Source organism: Anolis sagrei, chromosome 1 (genome assembly GCF_037176765.1).
Source record: "Anolis sagrei isolate rAnoSag1 chromosome 1, rAnoSag1.mat, whole genome shotgun sequence".
Taxonomy (NCBI): domain Eukaryota; kingdom Metazoa; phylum Chordata; class Lepidosauria; order Squamata; family Dactyloidae; genus Anolis; species Anolis sagrei.
The window spans coordinates 209592883-209604749 of record NC_090021.1 but is presented as its reverse complement, the minus strand read 5'-3'; the positions used below and the strand labels follow the sequence as shown (position 1 = coordinate 209604749).

The 11867-nt window shown below is 45.1% G+C and overlaps 1 protein-coding gene across 1 annotated transcript in view; it reads left to right on the top strand.

The window, feature by feature from the left end:
• Nucleotides 1–476: 476 nt before the first annotated feature.
• ARHGAP15 (Rho GTPase activating protein 15) overlaps nt 477–11867 on the top strand; it is a 493308-nt gene continuing 481917 nt past the window's right edge. The window contains exon 1 of the mRNA XM_067472779.1: nt 477–702. The gene's annotated coding sequence lies outside the window, so the exon portion shown is untranslated. The remainder of the gene's footprint in view (nt 703–11867) is intronic.

Genomic DNA, 11867 nt, shown 5'->3' with positions numbered 1-11867 from the left:
AGTAGGATCAGGCAAAAGTGAACAGCCGCTCCTACTTTGTGTGTTCCTCCTCACTAATAACTATTGCCATCTTGATCACACTATGATGTTGCTTGGTCATGTATCCTGGTTTTCATCAGTGAGATGTTGGAGAGTATGAGAAATTCAGCTTTGTTCAGTTGGGCAATCAAAATCTTTATTTACTATTTAAATTTAAACTGATTTCATTAGTTAAAATAACAATTCAGTATACAATTGGATAGCAAAAGCCAAATAAGCAAACATCTTCCTCCAACATACTCAAGTCAATTTCTGCAACATTTCAATTTTCTACAGAAATAGAGGGAAAGGAAATTGATTCAGACTTCAGCTATTTTAATTCCCCTTGCATTTCCTTTTTGAACTACAGTGTTCACCTTCTGAATTTGGTGCTATTTTTAATTTTCAGTAGTATGCATGCTGGGGCACTTGCCTGTATAGTTGGTCACTTGATTCCTGTATGTAAAATCGAATATGTGACTTACTGTGGGGTGTGCAACTCTTTTGAACAGGAAGTGGTTTCACTGTGTTTTCCTCCTTGCTTGCTTGCTTTCTGTTGCTTCAGGCAAAATGAGATTTGTAGCCTTCAGAAACATAACTGTTTCATGTTTCCCATTTTATTTTTAAAAGTTACAGTTGGGTGTTGCTACAGCGGATAAGAAGCTGATGTACAACAAGCCGTAGGTAAGGAAATTCAATTTACTTCTAAAGTTTACAACCTGTTGCTCAAGACAAATAATGAAAACATGCATGGGGAGAAGGTACAGGAGGGAATGGAAAGAGAAAGCTGCCATACTATTGCCTTGACAAAGGTAGGCATGCTATCTGGTTTAGAGCTCCTAACCCACAAAGCTTAGAAAAATATTGTGGGGAAAAAAGCCCCAGATATTGCACAGTTGAGAACAACTTTTACATTTTCAAAGGCTTTAGCGTAAAATCTCACCCAGCTTTGAGATACCTAAAAGCCTGTTTGGCAGATGGTTTTACTGGGGAATTGTTTTGAGAAAGGGATGGTGGGTATAAGATATTTTGCTATGATGAAAACCTACAGTAGCACATTTTGGTATTCTATCCCACAGCTGAAGTATAGCAGCAATCGCCATAAACAGTGGGAATGCCAGTAAAAATACTATCCTGTGGGCATATAATTAAGAATGAAAAACGTGCCTAGCTACAGTACTACATTTGCACTAAAAATCAGCGGTGAAGCCATATCGACAATACTGGAAGTGTGGGAGGGGTTTTTTTTTTCCAAATGCTAATGGAAAACGTGTCCAACAGAGGCAGAGTGAGATACACCAGGTCTGCTCTACAGTTCTTATGCAGAGACAGGGAGGAAACTGCCGTCTTCTGCATCATTAACCGGAACCCTAGAGTTACACATTCTTGAGCATTGGATAGCTGTTCTTTTCCCTGAAACATTTATATCCTTGAAAATCTGGAAAATCTCATTTCCAGATGTCTTTCTGCCGTTTTCTGTATCTCCTTGCATCCTCAGAAGTGAGATAGCTATCTGTCTTCTTCCCCTCAATCTGCCCTCAAAATCTTATTGAATGGCCTGCTCCCCATAGTTTCTTGGTAATTTAGTGGCATCAGTAGTACCACAGAATGAAGATTTAGCTCCATTTTACTGCTTATTTGATTGCAGGATATATGCACTGTTTGCACAGCTAAATGAGGTCTCCAAAGATACATTCTGAAGATACAGATCACATTCTGACATCATTCCAGAGCTGGTAATCCTTACAGAAAAAGAGGAAGCTGGCTTGGAACGTTTTGCAGTATGGGCCCCATCTGCACTGAACTGCATTATAAGAGCTGATACTGAATATATAATGCAGTTTCAAACTGCATTATAAAGCAGTGTAGATGGGCCTATGTGTCAGTCCAGACAACTTGTACATTTAGCATTTATGAACCACCAGAAGAAACGTAGGGTTTTAGACAGAGTCTTTCATATCATATTTGTTATTTCATATTTGTTACCTAATTCCTTTTCAAAATGAAATATTCCTTTTTAAACTCTCTATATAGTGGAAAATTAGAGGCAGGGCCTTCTCTACTGGGGCCCCTCGGCTATGGAACGCCCTCCCTAGGGAGATCAGATCAGCTGCCTCCCTCTTGACATTTCGGAGAGAAGTTAAAATGTGGTTGTTCGAGCAAGTGTTTACAAATGCCAGAGTAACTGATATAGGAAATTAAATAACTTGACAATGGAACTGGTCAATGCTTTGATAATAAGAAGATGCTAATGACGTTTTTATTGCTTTTGTTGTGTTTTATATTGTTTTAATGTTTTAACCTGTATTATGATATTATGTGTACTGATTTGTTGTAAACTGCCTTGAGTTGCCGACTGGCTGAGAAAGGTGGTATACAAATACAGTAAATAAATACTAAAATAAATAAAAATCAGACAAGTCACCCTTCATAGAATACAATGTGGAATTTTGAAGGTAACATTTTGCTTGTCATGTAGAACTGGTGAGGGGGAGGACATTCCACACATTTTGAATGCTACACATTGATAGATCCATAGGACACCTCATTCTAGATATGTGAAGGTGGATATAGAAGGGTAGAGATATGCACCCAAATGCAAAGCAGATTTCTAGTCCAGTAACTGTGTGAATGAAATGCCTGAAAATATGTGCAGATTTCCCATGAGAAATACAATAGAAACCATTGTCTTTTAACAGTTTACAAAAAGTACCATAAGAAGTGAGATTTCAGTAACAGTTCACAGGTTTTGCTTTAATGTTTCTGTGCTGCTTTTAGGTTTATTTCTTGAACTGACACACACCTTCCAGAATGGAAAGTTTCTTTTTAATTGGTGTACAGTGTGTGTATATATGAAATCCATAAATATTAAATAATGTTGTTCCCCAACATAAAATGTGAGGATGGGGGGGGGGGGGGGGGATTGGATAATAAACTTCAAACAGCTATGCAATAATTTTAGCTACCTCATCAATAGGTTTGACTATCAACCCCCGAAATAAAGAGACAAGACAACAGATCTTTGGGTTCAAATTGGGCAACTTTTATTGAACGTTACCTATTTAGATTTCTCCTAACCTAACTTAAGGGTGTCTGGAAATTGGTCTAGCCGAGCCAAGGTAGCATCCCTACCAGGCTTAATATAACTTTTACGGGCGAAACACCTGGGTTCCCGGGTGACCTAACCGGGCAAACTTTAAGGGAAATGAGTGAGAAGTCTGTCTCAAACTTATTGAGACCAGCCTCTCATCATTTCAGGGCCGTTTGACTTCACCTCACCCATCAAGCTAACTTTTGGATGAGTGTTTTTGCTTAATGGCCTTCACCCCACAAGGGGGTGCCTTAGGTGCACACCAACTATAGGATTTCCCTATCTATTTTCCGCCACGGATTGGGGACAGATGTCCATTTTGTCCCCATCCCCCACCAATTCCTCTAACACCCTTTGTATACCCTGTTGGAGATCTAGCAAAAATTGAGAGTTGCCCGCCTCTGAGAGATGTACGCCATCTCCATGGTAAAGTAGTGTTTTATCATGTGTGATGCCTGAGTGCTGTATGAAAGACCCCTTACCGCGGGTCAGTACGGTTCGCATGGCCCGGTTCACCCGCTTCCTGGCCCTCTCCAGCCTCCTCATGTCTCCGCCCCCTGCCCACTTGAGACGTGGTATTATAGCTGACCAGGCGATATGGACACAGGGCCACACCCTCCAAATTTCGTGAATATCGGCACACGCTTGCAAATAAAGCACTCCTCCTGTCAACAAACCTAGGTCATTTCCACCTAGGTGTATAACCAAAACGTCAGGAGGTGGCCCGCTCCTGGAGTCAAACAACAATGGGAACAAACCGTCCCAACGAAGGTCCCTTTTACCTCTCCATTCGACGGTGGCAATGGAGGCGAGGCCCAGATGCTGGCCATAGGGAGTCTTTAGGGCCTCTTTTTCTGCCCAGTAGATATAACTGTGTCCGCACACCAGGACCTTCAATCTATGCGCCAGCCGAACAGCACCTGAAACGATAACCAATACAATCATAACAAAGCTGTACGAATATATCCTTTGTACGCGTTGGACCTCCATCTGCCCAATGACTTAATTGTTTCAGGCCCATAGCCCATTGTAGCCGCTGATGATGCTGCGCCAATACGGAATGAATGTGTTCCAAATTTGAGGTGTGCTAAGCCTAGCAGCTTAAGGGCCTTAGTTGTAAGTGTCCAAGGCTCCCTGACCTGCATATTCCCAGCACATGGGTCTCTGCCTTTGTGACTGTTGTTGAGGGGCCCCTTGGCGAAAGGACTGCCCACTCCTGGTATTTTGAGTGGTGTGACCGCTGTCAGCCTTTTCACCATAGACTGTCCTGGCTGTGTTCATGACCTCCATCCACAATTGACTGTCAATAAGATCCCAGCATTTTGTGGGAAGACAAGCTGCCTCAGCACAAAAGCATTTATCATAATCCAGCCAGGCATAGCCCGAAAAATTGACATGCACCCCATAAATGATATTTTGGTATTTGAAGAGTGACTTGGCCCTGTAGGAGTGAGCTTCGCTAATTAAGGAACCGTTTAGGGCTTTAAAGGCCAACGCCAGCACTTTGAATTGAGCCCAGTAGCAAATCGGCAGCCAGTGGAGCTGGTGCAGCAGAGGAGTTGTATGCTCCCTGCGCTCCGCTCCTGTTAGTATCATGGCTACCGCCCGTTAGACTAATTGGAGCTTCCGGGCCGTCTTCAAAGGCAACCCCACGTAGAGAGCGTTGCAGTAGTCAAGATGGGATGTAACCAGAGCGTGGACTACCGTGGCCAAGTCAGACTTCCCAAGGTACGGTTCTGGCCCAACCTACCTATCCGAACGTATCTCGGCCTATCAGCCCACCAGGACCCTAAGATCTTCTGGGGAGGCCCTGCTCTCTATCCCGCCTGCTTCACAGGTGCGGCTGGCGGGGACGAGAGACAGGGCCTTTTCTGTGGTGGCCCCTCGGCTTTGGAACGCCCTTCCCATGGAGGTAAGATCAGCCCCCTCGCTGATGGTGTTTCAAAAAAGATTGAAGACCTGGATGTTCGAACAGGCGTTCGGTTAATTCGGTACAATTAATTTGATGACTAAAGGATTGGTAATATGGACGATGAAATTGGATTGCGATTTTAGTTAAGAGATGCATTGGATTGTTATTGATGGGCCAATATTGTGTATTGTGTATGTTTTTTTATGGTTTTAAACTGAATATTGTTGATTGTTGTATTTTGTTGTAAACCGCGTTGAGTCGCCAATTTAGGCTGAGAAACAGCGGTATACAAGTACAGTAATAAATAAATAAATAAATGGTGTAACATGCCAACCAATTTTTCCAGATTTGTTCAACCCTTCCTTTTTAAAATCTTTTCTTTACTTTCCTCATCCAATTCATCCCTTTCTTTTTTCTCCATATCTCTAAAGTAGAGGGAAAATATATTGATATATTCATTTCTCAGGATTTTGTCAATTGTTTTTTGGGCAAGATAAGCACCCAAAGAGGCTGTGGTTGCCAAAGAAGTTACTGGCAGTGACCACTTGTCAGTACCCCAATACTGATTGGTTTCACCCGTTCTAGCTGCTTCCAGTGATATTGGAGATTGGGAAACACTGTTTGGGATGACGATAGAAGTCTCACCCCCTGTCTGTGATGATGTCATGTCTGGCTGTTTAGCTGTTGTGTATCTGTCTCTGATCCCAGGGCCATGCAAGTGTGGTGTTGGTACCTGTGGATGTTGTGGGCTTTTCCACCGCAGGGGGTCGAGAGGGAGCCTCCCTTGGCAGCACAGGGATGGGCACTGGCGCTGGGGAAGGCTGGGATGGTGGCACAGGATCCTCAGAAGTTTGGCATTCAACAGCCGGCAGGACTTCAGCCTGTATCTGGTGAGACTCCGGTTGACTAGGCTGTTCGTTTTCATGGGTCCGGGGGTAACGGCCAGCCTCTAAAACAGAAACATGTGACAGAAGATTTTTAAATATTACCATTCTACTGCCTCAGCGAGGTGGCAGCGGTCCAGTCTCATGAACCGACAGTCCCCTTTCCCGCTCCAACTGATGGATCCGCTCCATTAAGGCATATAGGTCCTCGGCCAAAACGCCCTCATCCTCAGATGAAGATCCTGGGGGAGGTAGAAGGCACTTCGCCGACGTCTTCTTGGCTGGTCCCTTTCCTTTGGGGCCGCCCACATTCTTCTTTGGAGGCATCCTGTAGAAAAAGAATGACCACCAAGAAAGTCAGGAAGGGCATTAAAGCAAGACACCAGTATAAATTGATCTTATAAGGCCCAGGTTTAATGTTTTTATATTGTGTAAATGCTATTTTAGACTGTAAGTTGCTCGGAGCACCTTGGTGGAGAGCGACTAATTAAGAAATAAAGTGAAGTGAAGTGAAGGTCGTGGCCACAGCTGTATTCGCTGTTATTATGAGTAAAAGGTTTATGTAGTTATCATCTGGTACTGAAGCTATTGTTACAGGCTTCTGTTTTGTATGGCTGGGGTTTTAATTTATCTTTATTAGTTGATTGGCAATGGTATTCACTAAGTGTACGAGGCTTTTAAACCGAGGCTGGATGGCCATCTGTCAGGGGTGATTTGAATGCAATGTTCCTGCTTCTTGGCAGGGGGTTGGACTGGATGGCCCATGAGGCCTCTTCCAACTCTTTGATTCTATGATCCTATGCCTCAATAGTGATTAGCCTCCCTGCCCAGTCAAAATTACTGTGAGAGCTTATTTAAAATTTTTATTTTTATTTTTATTATTTTTATTATTATTATGAAATGTCCGTTATTATTGGGGTAAATAATGATCAAACCCTTGGTATCTTGGCCCGATGTAATGATACAGCATCTTTTATATCATCTCAGTGACCCATCTGGCAAGGTATTGTTTTAACAGCCACAAGATGACAGAGACAAGATGGCTATTCAAGGTTATCCCTCCCCCCCCCCTTGTAAATAGGCTCCCTCCCTGCTGGGGTTATAAAATGGCCGCCGCTCTACCGAGGCTACAAAATGGCCGCTGCTGCACGTGGCCAAAATGCTGCATGTGGCCTCAGATGCAAGGCAGCTACCAGCCATGTGGCCAAAATGGCGACGGCAAATAGAGGCCTGCACTTGTGGAAAAACAGCCCACACATCCCCCCTGGTGGCCACAAGCAGCGCGGGGAGCCCACAGATGAAAACTGGGGGGAAGGAAACCAGGGAAAGAAGGAGGGGGCAAGCCCAGCACACGAGCCCAGGGCAGCTTCACCAATTGCCCATCCCTCCCCCAAGGAGTAACGGCAGAGCACATACCCTGGCACCCACTGCCACGTGGGCCAGATGAAGTGCCGAGGGTGGTGCAGGAGAAGGGCCAGGCGCCAAAGCCTTCCGGCCCTGTCCACAACCGCCGCCAGAAGGATAAAGCCCGGGGGAGGAGACCTCCCCTTCTCCCCTCCAAGGAGGAATGGAGGCCCAGTGTCCGGGCCCACCCAGCCAAACCGAGTGGGCCGAGGTGAGAGGGAGAGTGGGAGGGAGAAGGCACATGGCTGCGACCACCCCCCCAAGCCCCCCGGGACTGCAGTGCTGTAGGTGGGGGAGGGGGAAGCCCACCTCCCCCCCAGGGCCCCCACAACAGACCTGGCGTCGCGACGCATCCTTCTCCTCCAACGGCCAGGCACAGAATGGGCCTGGTGGGCTTGGCCTGCTCCAGAAGAACCCTCCCCTCTTGCATCATGGGAGGAGTCAAAATTGCTCTCCTCCCCCAGCTACGCAGCGGAAGGAAAGCCTGTTATTTGAAGAGGAACCTAACCTCTTCTGGTCTCAGCTATTTCTATTTCTTTTTCATAATTAAAACACTAGATAATCACGTTGGCCTTCAAACTGCCTGTATCTAACCATTGGAGATGAATGGAAAGGCAGGTGTCATGAACACATACCTTTTTCGTAGGCCGCAGCCTGGCAGACAGTAGGCTGGCATCCATGTTAGGACAGGCAGAGAGGCAAGGGGAGGAGTCAACTTTCTTCTGATTGGGTCTGACTCAAGGGGGAGGAGTTGTAGGAGAGATAAGTAGCTTGCCAGCTCTGACAGACGGGAGAAGGATTGTAATCTTGAACGAAGCAAGATTAGAGAGAGGTTATGATTTCAGCAGGGAATAGTAGGTATGTTTTCTAAGTGAGCAAGCCTGGAAGAGATTAGTTTAAGACAGGGGTCTTCACAGGAATCTGGCTAGGGAAGTCAGAGTGAGAGCCTGTTTGCTTGTGCTAAGGCAGAGTACAAGTGGGAATTATCTCTCAGGTGTCCGAGTAGAGACTCTGTGTGACAGCCAGGGGGAAACTGGCTGGTGAAACTCACTGCTACATAATATTAAAGGGTAGAGTGAGGGGAAATTAGCTCCAGTTATAGAAAAGGAACCAATTCTTGAAGAAACTGTTTAAGAAGAAGATAGTGCTTTAGAAACCATTTAAGCTTATGTGCCTCGCAGAAGTCTGTTGTTTATCTCATGTTCTTCAATAAACTCATTCTATATTTTCATCGTTAACTAGCCTCAGCCGTGATCTATATATATAAATCTGTTAGGTTGGTTCAACGGGACAGCAAAACTCCACAACCCCCCAACGAAACTGCACCAAAATTGCCATGCCTATAACACAACCCACAAGGTACAAACATATCTACTCAAAATGAAAAACAACACAACAACACACTCACAAAACGGCAAAACAACAAAACTCAAAAAACCCCAACGAAACTTAACCAAAATTCCCATGCCCATAACACAACCCACAAGGTACAAACATATCTACTCAAAATGAAAAACAACACAACAACACACTCACAAAACGGCAAAACAACAAAACTCAAAAAAACCCCAATGAAACTTAACCAAAATTCCCATGCCCATAACACAACCCACAAGGTACAAACATATCTACTCAAAATGAAAAACAACACAACACACTCACAAAACGGGAAAACAACAAAACTCAAAAAAACCCAACGAAACTTAACCAAAATTCCCATGCCCATAACACAACCCACAAGGTACAAACATATCTACTCAAAATGAAAAACAACACAACAACACACTCACAAAACGGCAAAACAACAAAACTCAAAAAAACCCCAACGAAACTTAACCACACACACAAAACCCCATGCTCCATCACTCCCCCCGCCGCTGCACACACACACACAACCCCACACTCCATCACTCCCCCCGCCACCGCACACACACACGCAACCCCACTCCCCCCACCGCCGCACACACACACACAACCCCACGCTTCATCACTCCCCCGCCGCACACACACACAACCCCACGCTTCATCACTCCCCCCACCGCCGCACACACACATGCAACCCCACTCCCCCCGCCGCCACACACACAAATGCAACTCCACGCTCCATCACTCCCCCCGCTGCCGCACACACACACGCAACCCCACGCTCCATCACTCCCCCCGCTGCCGCACACACACACACACAACCCCACACTCCATCACTCCCCCCGCTGCCGCACACACACGCAACCCCACTCCCCCCACCTCCGCACACACACACGCAACCCCACGCTCCATCACTCCCCCCGCCGCCACACACACACAACCCCACACTCCATCACTCCCCCGCCCCAATCTTACCTCCTTTTACTTCACGCCACCTCCAAACCCCACCCCGCCCCTTCCCGCCCTGTCAAAATCCAGCTAAGACGGGAAGGAAGGAAAGAAGGAAGAAAGAGAAAGGGAGGTAAAGAAAAAGGGGGAAGGAAGGAAAGTTAGAGAAAGAAGGAAGAAGAAAAGGAAAGAAAAGGAAAGATGGAAGGAAAGAAAAGAGAGACAGCAGAAGAGAAAGAAAAAGGGGGAAGGAAGGAAAGAGGTAGAGAAGGAAGAAATGAGAGACAGAGGGAGGGAAAGAAAAAGGGGGAAGGAAGGAAGGAGAGAAGGAAAGAAAAAAGGGAATGAAGGAAGGAAAGAGGGAGTGAAGGAAGGGGGAAGATGTAGAGAAAGATTGAGGGAAGGAAAGAAGGAAAGAGAGAAGGAAGAAAAGAGACCAGAAGAGAAAGAAAAAGGGGGAAGGAAGGAAAGAGATAGAGAAGGAAGAGGAGAAGGAAAGATGGGAGGGAAGGAAGGAGGGAGGGAAAGAAGGGGAGAAAGAGGGAAGGTTGGCCACAGCAACACGTGGCGGGTAAAGGTTGTTATTTCTATTATTATTATTATTATTATTATTATTATTATTATTATTATTCCTATTAGACCCTGGGGGAATGGGAGAGGTGTCAGGTCCCAGAGGCAATGCATTGCATTATTGTTATTGTTATGATGGTGGTGAAATAAAAGGAAATAAAAAGAGAAAGAAGGAAGCAAACAGGGAGGGAAGAAAGGCAAAGGAAGAAAGGGGGAGGGAATGAAGGAAAGAGAGAAGGATGAAACCAAGTAGTGAAAGAAAGAAAGAAAGAGGTAGAGAAGGAAGAAAGGAGGAGGAAAAGGGGGAAGGAATAGGTAGGTTCCTCTCTTTCATAATAGTCCAGATATCTACCTCAACTTTGATAAGTTTTACTATAGGCCACAGCAACGCGTGGCAGGGCACAGCTAGTTCCTTATATAGCCTCAGGTCTGACAATTCTATACACTTTTACAGTCCAGTCACATTTCATAGGGAGCCAGAAGAAAGAAGCAGTGAATTGGGAGAATTCACCTCAGGAACTCCAGTCAAACAATTCCTCATAATTTAACATTGAGGTGGTGGCAGCTTACCAAACCTTACACACGCACATTACAACAACAACACACGTGTTGAATCGCTTTGGGTCTGACAGGAGGGAATAGAGACGGTGTTCTGTCCCATTTACACACCGTTCCTCTCTTATCACACGGGTGGCAAGGTTGGGATAGAAAAGTAAGGTCTCCCCTGCCATCACGTGTAATAACCCTCATTCATCCTTTACATTGGTGGCAGCGGTGGGATAGAAAAGAAAAGGTCTCCCCTGCCACTTGTAATTAGTGTTCTTCCTTTACAGCAGGCAACCACAATACTTCAAGTTACACTGCCAAACATGTTGGTTAGGAAGGTAGGAAAAACTTTGCTTCAGATATTAATAAGCTCCTTCCAAAATTAGGCAGTACTATATTAAATGGATGAATGTCTGACTCAGTGTGTCAATAACTTTTTAATATAAGAAACAGACCCACCTTTGGGCTGTACAGATGAAGTGGCTAGATCAGGTATGGGTAAACCCAGGCCCGGGGGCCGGATGTGGCCCCTTGGGCCCTTTTCTCAGACACTCCTCTCTCACATCATCCTATTCTTCCTTCTCTGTTTTCTTCCACCTTCCCTCCCTCCCTCCTTTCCTTACCTCCCTCTTTCTCCCTTCTCCTTCCCTTTTACTCTTCCTTCCTTCTTTTCTTCTTTCCTCCCTCCTTCCTTTCCTCTCCCTCTCCCTCTTTCTCCTTCCCTCCTTCCGTTTTGTTCTTCCTTCTCCCTTCCCTCTCTCCCTTCCCTCTCTCCATTCCCTTCCACCCTTCCTTTCTTTCAACCTTCTCTTCCTCCCTTTTCCTTCCTCCTTTCCTCCTAGGGTATGTTTAGCTGGGAGAAGAGAAGGTAGAGAGGGAACATGAGAACCATATTTATTTATTTACAACATTTATATGCCACCCTACTCACCCCAAATGGGACTCAGAGCAGCGCTCTCTCTCTCTCTCTCTCTCTCTCTTTATATATATATATATATATATATATATATATATATATATACACACACACACACACACACACATACATACACACAATATATTTATTATATTATTAGCATAGCACAATATCAGTATTATATATTACTATATTGTACTATACCATCATATT